This window comes from Eschrichtius robustus, chromosome 11 (genome assembly GCF_028021215.1).
Source record: "Eschrichtius robustus isolate mEscRob2 chromosome 11, mEscRob2.pri, whole genome shotgun sequence".
Lineage (NCBI taxonomy): Eukaryota > Metazoa > Chordata > Mammalia > Artiodactyla > Eschrichtiidae > Eschrichtius > Eschrichtius robustus.
This window is the reverse complement of record NC_090834.1, coordinates 61659804-61670587: the sequence shown is the minus strand read 5'-3', so window position 1 is coordinate 61670587 and position 10784 is coordinate 61659804.

Here is a 10784-nt window from a genome sequence, read left to right as displayed (position 1 = left end):
GTCGGGGAACTAAGATCCTGCAAGCTGTATGGTGCAGCCAAAAAATGATAATAATAATAAATAAAATGCCAGTCCAGAATGGAGCCCAGTTTATCTAATTCTTCACCTTGGCTAAAGCATTGGAAAGTCCTATACTGATCTGGGTGCCTGGCTTGGATGCAGAAACCAAATATGGCCCCAAGGGGGCAGTAGCACATCCTCCCAGCTGCAGGGGTTTGGCTACAACCAGGAACGCCTCAAGATGCTTTTACCCTGCTGCAGCAGAAGAGCCAGATGAAGATTTGTGGGTGCCCTGGTGAAGGCAAATAACTTGATGTGCCTTTAAAATGACTTTCTTTAAATACTTGTTTAAATGCATTTAGTGGGGAGGAATAGAAACTACTTTTCTGTTAATAAATACAATATATGTAAATAAAAATAACTACAAATACATATATGTAAATATAAATATAAATATATTCCTTGTGGTTAGCAACTAGGAGGGGGCTTGAAGGAGGCTGGTGTTGTTTCTTGATCTGGGTGCTAGTTACACAGGTATGTTCACTTTGTGAAAGTTCATCAAGCTCACCATTATGATTTGTGTACTTTTCTGTAGGTATGTTATGCTTCAAGAAAAGTTAATAAAACATCAATGGTAATGATGGGTCAATTAAAAACTGTACTCTTTTTGTTCAAAATAAGTGATTTATGCATTGAATATGGCATAAAAGTTTTTGAGAATAAATAGGTAATACATTCACAAGGTTCAAAATTCTAATGATACAAAAGGGTGAATGAAAAATCTCTCTCCCATTCCTGTTCTTCAGCCACTCAGTTCCGATCTGTAACAGTTATCTATAACTGTGCAATAAATCACCCCAGGACTTAAGGGCTTGAAGCAAGAACCACTTATTTGCTCACAATCATGTGGGTCAGTAATTTGGGCGGGACCAAGCTGGGTGGTGCTTCTGCTGGTCCCACCTGGGGTGAATCATGCCACCCAGTCCCTTGGCAGATGGACTGTGGCTACAGGTATAAGATGGCCTCACTCACATGTGTGGCTGTTCAGGCTTCTGGGCCTTTTTCTCCTTGTGGTCTCTCAGCCCCAGGGAGGCTTCTTCACATGGCGGTTTCAGGGCAAGAAGGGGAAAAGGATAGAAGCTACAAGGACTCTTAATGCCCAAGCCCAGAACTCTGACATCACTTCAGTTGCATTCTATCAGTCAAACCAAGTTACCTGGCCAGACAGCTGTGAGAGTCGGGAGAAACAGACTCCATCTCTTCTTTTTCTTTTTCACCACGCCACGCAGCTCGCAGGATCTTAGTTCCCTGACCAGGAATTGAACCCCCACCCGTGGAAGTGAAAGTACAGAGTCCTAACCACTGGACCCCCAGGGAATTCCCTAGACTCCATCTCTTGATAGTAGGAGCAGCAAAATCACATAGCAAAAGGCTATGCATACAGGGACTGGGAGGAATTTGTGGCCATATTTTGTAATCTATCACACTTCCCATGGAATTTCTTGTATGGCCTTCTAGAAATATTTTGTACATATTTAAACAAATCATATATATATATGTGCATATATTCATATATATATATATGCAAATGCCTCCACTTCAAGCTAGAAACCTGAGAGCCTTTCTTAAATTCTCTCTCCCTCAACATCTACACTCAGTCCATCAGCAAGTTAGTAAAATCTCCAAAATGCATACAAAATCCATCCACTTCTTGCCATCTCTATTGCCACCTCCCCCTTCCAAGTCACTTCCACCTCCTGCCTGGCATGGTCTCCTAACTAGTCTTCCTGCTCCATTTTTGTCCCACTTGAAGACTCTTCACCTAGCAGGTAGAGTGAGCTTTTAAAAACATAAATCGGGCTTCCCGGGTGGCGCAGTGCTTGAGAATCTGCCTGCTAATGCAGGGGACACGAGTTTGAGCCCTGGTCTGGGAAGATCCCACATGCCGCGGAGCAACTAGGCCTGTGAGCCACAACTACTGAACCTGTGCGTCTGGAGCCTGTGCTCCGCAACAAGAGAGGCCACGATAGTGAGAGGCCCGCGCACCGCGATGAAGAGTGGCCCCCGCTTGCCGCAACTAGAGAAAGCCCTCGCACAGAAATGAACACCCAACACAGCCAAAAATAAATAAATAAATAAATAAATAATTTAAAGTTAATGGGTTATTAAAAAAAAAAAACATAAATCACATCATGTTATTTACTTGTCAAAAACTCTCCAAGGGGGCTTCCCTGGTGGCGCAGTGGTTGAGAATCCGCCTGCCAATGCAGGGGACACGGGTTCAAGCCCTGCTCTGGGAGGATCCCACATGCTGAGGAACAACTAAGCCCGTGCACCACAGCTACTGAGCCTGCACTCTAGAGCCCGTGTGCCACAACTACTGAAGCCCGCACACCTAGAGCTCGTGCCCCGCAACAAGAGAAGCCACTGCAATGAGAGGTCCGCGCACTGCAACGAAGAGTAGCCCCCGCTCACTACAACTAGAGGAAGCCTGCGCATAGCAACGAAGACCCAATGCAGCCCCAAATAAATAAGTTAAATAAATAAATTAAAAAAAAACTCTCCAAGGGTTTCCATCACACTCAGTATATGTTTGCTCCTGTTTTCCTCTCTGAGCATTCTCATACCAATCTCTCCCTCTTTGTTCACTAAGGCCCAGCCTCTCTGTTCTCAAATACACCAGGTTATTCCCTGCCCCAGGGCCTTTGCACCAGCTGTTTCTTCAGCCTGTGCTGCTCTACCTCTTGGGGTTTGGCTCCTTTTCCTCCTTTGTGTCATGGCTTCAACATTACCTCCTCTAGAAGGACTTCCCTAACCAGCACTCCCCCTTCCACCTACACTATTATTTCTGTTACAACACACTGTTTATTTCCTTTGGAATTTATCCTATTGTCTTGCTTATTTATTTATCTAAATTATCTAAATTATTCATACTCCTACTGCTAAAGCATAAAACTGAAATATAGTCTCAAAAATACTTGCTGTTATCCCCAGGTTTTCTTCCCACTTGGGATGGGTTGCTTAGGCAGGAGGGGTGTGGCCCATTGTACAACAGGTTATAAGCCGCTTCCTTGTACCATCCATTCTTGGGAATATTCTGTCTGAGGTCACCAGGGGCATGAATCCTAACCTGTGCAACCTATCTAACCAGTGTAACTATTTTTTCATTAATGGATCCCCTGGATACAGAACAATGTCTGGTCCATAATAGGAGCTCAATAAACATGTATGGATCAAACAAAGAGGATTAAAGAGGACATGGATGTGATATTAAACTCTGTGATATAATTGAGGAAAGCCCTTGACTATGGGAGACCGGAGGAAGCTCATGGGCTCAGTCTGGGGTATCAGGGAGGGATTCCTGGGGTGGTGGCCTCTGAGCTGTGTTTAGAGAGACACACCTGAGTATTTTGGTCCATGGGCAGTTGGGATGCCAGAACCCAGGAGACCAGGGTCACTTTAACAAATGAGAGGAAGCTGGCATAGTACTTATGAGCACTAACTCTAGAAGAGGGTATTTTATTTATTTATTTATTTTTGGCCACACTGTGCAGCATGCAGGATCTTATTTCCCCAACTAGGGATCGAACCCTTGCCCCCTGCAGTGGAAGCACGGATTCCTAACCACTGGACCCCAGGGAATTCCCTAGAAGAGGGTATTTTAATCTGAGGTCCATGGACCCATTTAATTCATGAGGTCTGTGAACTTGGATGGGAAAATATATATATTTATATTCATTAACCCTTAATGTAATTTAGCATTCCCTTCAATTATGAATGTAGACAACCAAGTATATTGTTTGTCTTCCTAGCAGCCCTTCCTCCCCTCCTGCTCTTTCTTTCAGAAACAGAACCTGCCCTAGATTGACACATGACAAGCTGGGACAATGAGAATCCTTCCCTGGGATGTTTTCCTCCAGGAGCTGGCAGATAGGGAAGAATGAAGCAGACACACAGAGGCCAGGGGCAGAGACAGAGAACATACTTTTTGCTTAAGCTAGACCCAGCTTTCTAGAAAGCTAGAAACCCTGCTTAATACAGGCCATTTCTGAAGGTTCCTCCTGATCAAGCACACTTACCTGCAAAGGGTTGGGATTTATGACATTTTTATGACTAGAGGATAAGTATATGTTAGAGTTCATGTCTAAATTATTCATACTCCTACTGCTAAAGCATAAAACTGAAATATAGTCTCAAAAATACTTGCTGTTATCCCCAGGTTTTCTTCCCACTTGGGATGGGTTGCTTAGGCAGGAGGGGTGTGGCCCATTGTACAATAGGTTATAAGCCACTTCCTTGCACCGTCCATTCTTGGGAATATTCTGTCTGAGGTCACCAGGGGCATGAATCCTAACCTGTGCAACCTATCTAACCAGTGTAACCTTTCTAACCAGTGTACTGGAAATGTCAGAGGGAGGCCTAGATACAGACATGACCTGGAGAGCTCCAACAAGACTGACATCTAGAAAATGAAAGGAAGCTGGTGCAGCCAGGATACAGAGCACCGAGATCAACTATAGAGACAGACATTGGAAATTCTGGAGCCCTTCCAAAGGGCCTCATTGAGGAGACACAGCTGTGGATAATGAGCCTGCGTGAATGGGGGTCCTCCCAGAACTTCTGGACTCTCAGCTGCCCCTCCCTCCTTTCACAACTGCTTCCCCAGCACTAATCCCATACAAGACACATACAAGCATTCAGTAAAAATTGGCTAAACTCATGAGGAAGTCAACAGTCCTCACTTAATTCCTAGATTGGCCACGTTACTGAGAAGCAGCACACAAGCCCAAAGCTGGATAGCCACATCCATGAAGTATGTGAGAGAGGACGCACTTCTTGGGAAATTCACAGTCATCCAAGTTCACTTCCTGCTGGTGCAGGTTCAAGGACCCAAGAAGTGTTTTGAAGGTTGAGCAATCACAGGCTTTTGCAGGCTGGGTTTGGGTTTCATTGATAGCATAATTCCTTAAAAAATTTAGTAGACCTTTGGTCTGTTTGGTTCTGGTCAATTCCAATGTGAGTAACTACAGCCAAAGATCTTATCTAGACATGGTTTTCAAGCCTGAAGATTCTGATCTTCTACTTTCTTGCCATTCCTCCAACTAGATGGTGGCTCTCTTCAAGCCACCTGAAACAACAGGCTTGAGTGGGGAAGCACCATCTCTCTTTGCCAATAGGCTCACAGCTTTTCTAAAGAGGGCACTAGTCTCAACTCCTCCTAAGGCTGCCACTTTGCAGTTACCACTCATAAGTGCTTCAGTGAGGAAGCAACTGACTTTTTAAACTCTGCAAAACTCAAAATTACAGGATTCTCAGTCAACCCAGATTACAGGTTATAGCAAAGAATTCTCCCTTAGCAAAGTTGTACAGAGTAGCTAGCTCTAGTTTGAGCTTCTCTATGTCTTTCCCTCTAGTAGCACTTTGCTAAAAGTAGCACGAAGAAGCCAGAAAACACCAACATTCTAAATTTCCCTACCTTTCTACATTGCTACCTTGCACTGCTACAACCTCAAATAGACCATAATATGCTTTTCAAGGTTGGGTATCTAGTGTCTGAAGATTGCCTCCAATGACACACATCTCCCAGTATTCACAACCTTATGTAGTACCCTCCCTTTACGTATTTAGTTTTTGACACCTCGCGCCGCTTTCAGGAAATTAGTTCCCCGACCAGGGAACCACTGGACCACCAGGGAATTCCCAGTACCCTCCCTTTAAATCTGGGCTGGCACTGTGAATCACTTTAAATCCTTAAGAAAGTCTGACAGCTTTTACTTTTGCATACTTGGGGTCCAGCTGTCATGTAAAGAAGCCCAAGCTACAGCACATGGAGAGAGAGGTCACAGCCCTTCCAGCCATCCCACCAAGGTGCCACACATGTGAGTGAAGTCATCTTGGATATTCCATCCCCAGGCACCATCTGACTGAACCCTCATGCAAGACCCCTGTGAGACTGGCAGAAGAACCACCCAGCTGATCACAGTCAACCCAGAGAATTATGTGAAGTAATAAAATGCTTGTTGTTTTAACCCATTAAGTTTTGGCAGGGAGGGGTGGTTTGTCACAGAGTAATAGGTAACTAACACACAAAGTTTCGATCAAATGTTTTACTACTGTCTAACCAGAGTCACAGGCATTCCAATCTGCAATGCCTGAGTCCTTGCCATCTGCAAGCAAACTGCACTCATTAATTAAGCATCTAGATTCTGTCACTTGCAGTGCCTTCTTTCCAGGTACCAAATTCAACATCAATTAGAATTAGGTTCACCTGTAACAGAAAAATTAAAGCAATTGTGGTTTAAACTAAATAAAAGTTTATTTCTGTCTCCCATAAATGCAGTCCAGAGATAAGTAATCTTGACCCTCCACAGTTTCAGGGACCCAGACCCCTTCTTTCTTGTTTCACCATCCTCAACACATGGCTTTTCTTTCATGGTCCAAGATGGCTGCTCAAGCTCTAGCCATAATGACTGCCTTTCAACCAACAGAAGGTGAAAGAAACAAAGATATGTCTCTCCCTCTAAGGACATTTCCTGAAGTTTCACAGGACACTTCTTCCTGTATCTCATTTGCCAAAACTTACGTGGCCAAACTAAGCTGGAAGATTGGTTGGAGATATGGTCTTTATTCCAAGTGGCTATGTGCCCAGATGTAAATCTCAGGTTCCACCGGGGAAGAGGAGAATGAATATTGTAGGTAAATTAGCAGTGTCTGCCACAGATTGCTCTGATTACATGGCTTTCTAGTCAATTCTGATTTCTGGAGAAAAGTCTCTGTAACTGAGCAGGACCCTGTGAGGTCTTCCCAGAACTGACCCCTACTCATGTCCTCCGCCTGCCTTTTGTCTGTAGAAAAATTTTAGTCAAAGAATAAATTTAAAGGGTAAGCTGTGACAAAGTGAGAGAGTGGCATGGACACATATACACTACCAAACGTAAAATAGATAGCTAGTGGGAAGCAGCTACATAGCACAGGGAGATCAGCTCGGTGCTTTGTGACCACCTAGAGGGGTGGGATAGGGAGGGTGGGAGGGAAGGAGACGCAAGAGGGAAGAGATATGGGAACATATGAATATGTATAACTGATTCACTTTGTTATAAAGCAGAAACTAACACACCATCATGAAGCAATTATACTCCAATAAAGATGTTAAAAAAAAAGAATAAATTTAATCAGAGAAATGAGAAAATGCAGAAAGAAAGGAAAGCAGTCAAGCAAGACAAAATAATAATACTTTAGCCATTAAACAAAGTCAAGGACATTTAGTTCCTCCTCAAGGACTATAGATAATATTCTGAGCCATGTCCAGTGAGCTGTTTTGCAGATACTGAAACCCCCACCAGGTGGAAGAAGTTATCTGTATGCTGACTGCAAGCACGTAGACTCCCAGGCCGGTTAGAACCAGAAGGTTGATGATGTTGACTCCCAATTACCTCACCACCAACCAATCAGAAGAATGCCCATGAGCTGCTCACACACTGCTGCTTGAACACTATAAGACTCCTCACTACCCCCTCCAGGGTGGGACACACAATTTTGAGGGCATTAGCCCACTGTGGCCCCCTTTGCCTGGCAAAGCAATAAAGCTATTCTTTTCTACTTCACCCAAAACTCTGTCTCCTTGTTTCTATTCGGCACCAGTGAACAGAGGTCAAGTTTCGGCAACATCTCCTCCTCTGCTTTTATTCTTCATACGTCCTTTTGTCAATTCCTAAAAAAAAAGATGAAGTAAATTTGTTAGTATTCTAGCTGGAATTAATTGAATGTATATAGTAATTTTGGAGAATTGACACTTCTATGAATTTATATCTTTCCATTCAAGAATGCAGCATGGGGCTTCCCTGGTGGTGCAGTGGTTGAGAATCCACCTGCCAATCCAGGGGACACAGGTTCGAGCCCTGGTCTGGGAAGATCCCACATGCCGCAGAGCAACTGGGCCCGTGAGCCACAATTACTGAGCCTGCGTGTCTGGAGCCTGTGCTCCGCAACAAGAGAGGCCGCGATAGTGAGAGGTCCGCGCGCCGCGATGAAGAGTGGCCCCCGCTCGCCACAACTAGAGAAAGCCCTCGCACAGAAACGAAGACCCAACACAGCCAAAAATAAATAAATAAATAAATAAATTTAAAAAAAAAAAAAAAGAATGCAGCATGTCTTTTCACTCATTCAAGTCTAGTTTTATACCTTTTAATAAGATTCGGTGGTTTCTCTTTATAGGTTCTGTACTTCTCTTGTTAAGTGTTTTCTGAAGTATTCCATAGTTTTGGTTGCTATAAATGTAATTTTCCCTCCAATTTTCACGGTAAGTATTCACTCTAAGAGTTAAAAAAAAAAGATTGACACTTTTGCTTCCAAGTATGACAGAGCAGCTTTTGGCAGTGAGTGCTCCTGCTGAGAACAACTACAAAAGCCAGATAAAATAGTTCTCCCTACCCACCTCTCTGCCCCCCAAAATATGTTCAGCATTGGCGAGCTGCGGAACCAGCCAGGCCTGGGGACGCCAGTTTCCAGAGGAGGGAATCGAAGGAGAGAGGAGCTAACAGTCTACAGTTGCTTTTTATACTTTGATATGAAGTTTTCTCAAAAAAAAAAAAAAAGCATTTGCACTTTTTGTTTATTTTATATACAGTCACCTTGCCCAATTCTTTTATTAATTCTAGCAGTTTTTATTAGAGTCTCTTAATGTTTACCAGGCATACACTGTTAACAGTAAAAAGAGTTTTATCTCTTTTTTTCTTAAGTTTATAACTGCTATTTTATTTTCTTATCTCAATGCTCTTGTTAAACCTGGGTGGAATAACAGAATACTGGATTAATGGAAGGAGTTGCTAATGCCTTGGATGATGGAATTTTACTAAACTCTTTTGAACCCATTACCTGCCAGGCTCTATGTCTACTCTTGTGTTACTCCTCACAACTTCATGTGAAGCAGGCATTGTTGTCCCAATTTACACATGCCGATAAAACACTCAGTCTCCTAGTGGGGATGGCAGGGTGGGAGTGGCCCAGGAATGAGGAGCCCAGGGCAGAGCTCCCACTGCCCCTTTCTCTCCACCATCCTACACTGGATTTGAAAGGAGTTTTAAGCTCTCCTAAGGGAACCATCTCCTGAGGCAACAGAGCTAGTGTTACGTGTGAATCTGCAGGGATGGCAAATGATGGCTTTGTCCCTCCTTCATCTGTTCACTCATTCATTCATTCTCTCCAAGAATATTCATGGAGCACTGAGCACCTATTCTGTGCCAAGCTCTGCCTTGGGCACAGGGGACACAGAGACAATGAGGCCAAGTAACCACAGGATGGGCCTTGCCCACAGCTGGGCAGCATTTTCCAGGCAGAGGGAATAGGATGAGGCCTCCAGGGCCACAGAAGGAGAGGTTTAAGTAGAGAAAAGAAGGAGCCCTGGACAAGGTTGAGGGTATCAGGGTATCTGACACAGGGCTGTTGTATTCTTCCTGTCCCGCCTTGACCCTCTCATTCACAGTCTGCCCAGTTGCCAGATGCAGGCTTGGTTCTGGGCGGAAACTTGCTCAGTGTTCTCCACTCCCAGAGGGACTTGGTGACAGCAGAGGGGGCTCTGTGTAGCCTAGATATTGTGGAGGGCCTTTGTCCTGACACGGAGCTGCACCGTTGGCAAACTTGGGAGCTGCTGCAGAGTTCTATGCAGGAGTGCCTGACAATGTGAGACCACATCTCACTCTCCTGGGCATCAATGGGAGTTGGTTCCATGTGCCATGACAGTATACGTGTTAACAGTTCCCTTGGTTTTAGGCAGAATTTTTTTGTACAAAGAGTCAAGGAACACACTATTAACAATTCAGCACTAGCTGTAATAAAATAAAAGGCCTTGTCAGTTTCACACTGCAATGAAAGAAGTGCCTGACACCCTGGAAATGCCTAACCACATGATTTAGTCCATCTTATGCTTAATAGCAAACCAGCTAGGAAAAGAAAAACTTCAATATTCATATCAAGATAAGCCAATCTCTTATAACATGAGAAAGATCCTGTGTCTGGAAGCAGGAACCAAATCCATCAAAAATACAAGTGGAAAAAGCAAAAGCAAACTTAATGCTATATGGGCAACAAAAGAAAGACTCAGGACCTTCATACAGAACTCCAGGGCATGTGTGAAGAGTCAGGTCAAGTCTCTGGAGAAATGTTGGCTAAAGATGAAAGACCTGACAGCTCCCCTTGGAGAAGAGAACACAGATAATGACTTGGACTTGGGAAGTGGAGACAGTATTTATGACCAGGCCAGAGGAGCCAGGAGGAAACTGACTGATGTTGAAAAGTCGAGTGTGCATTTGAACATCCAAGATGGAGGGAGAAATCAATTCTACATCAACATTGCTAAAGAAGGAAACACAAAAGCCGACATGACTAATCATCTTAGAAGTATTCAGGCTGAGCAAATCTTGACTTTTGAAAAAGTGCATATCAAAGGCTTCAGGGAAGAGGAAATGAAGTGACTGAACTTTGTCAAGAGAAAGAAATGGAGTCTCTTGAGAAATTATCTGTCCTGGAAGATCATTACTTGGAACAAGAGGAGGAAAGTTCTGAAGCAAATGACAAGATGAGCATGCAAATGAAGAGCTGAAGACCTTCAGAGAGCAAATCAAAGACCTTTACGAAAAGCTGGAAAGCATCATTTGTTCTCAAAACCAAATTATCTCCCTTGAACCAAAAGGTCCTGATCGCTGAACAAGAGCACAGGAGGCTGAAAGAAACCTCTTCATCTCAAGACAAAACATTGCAGATATGAGACAAACAACAATGGAAACAGT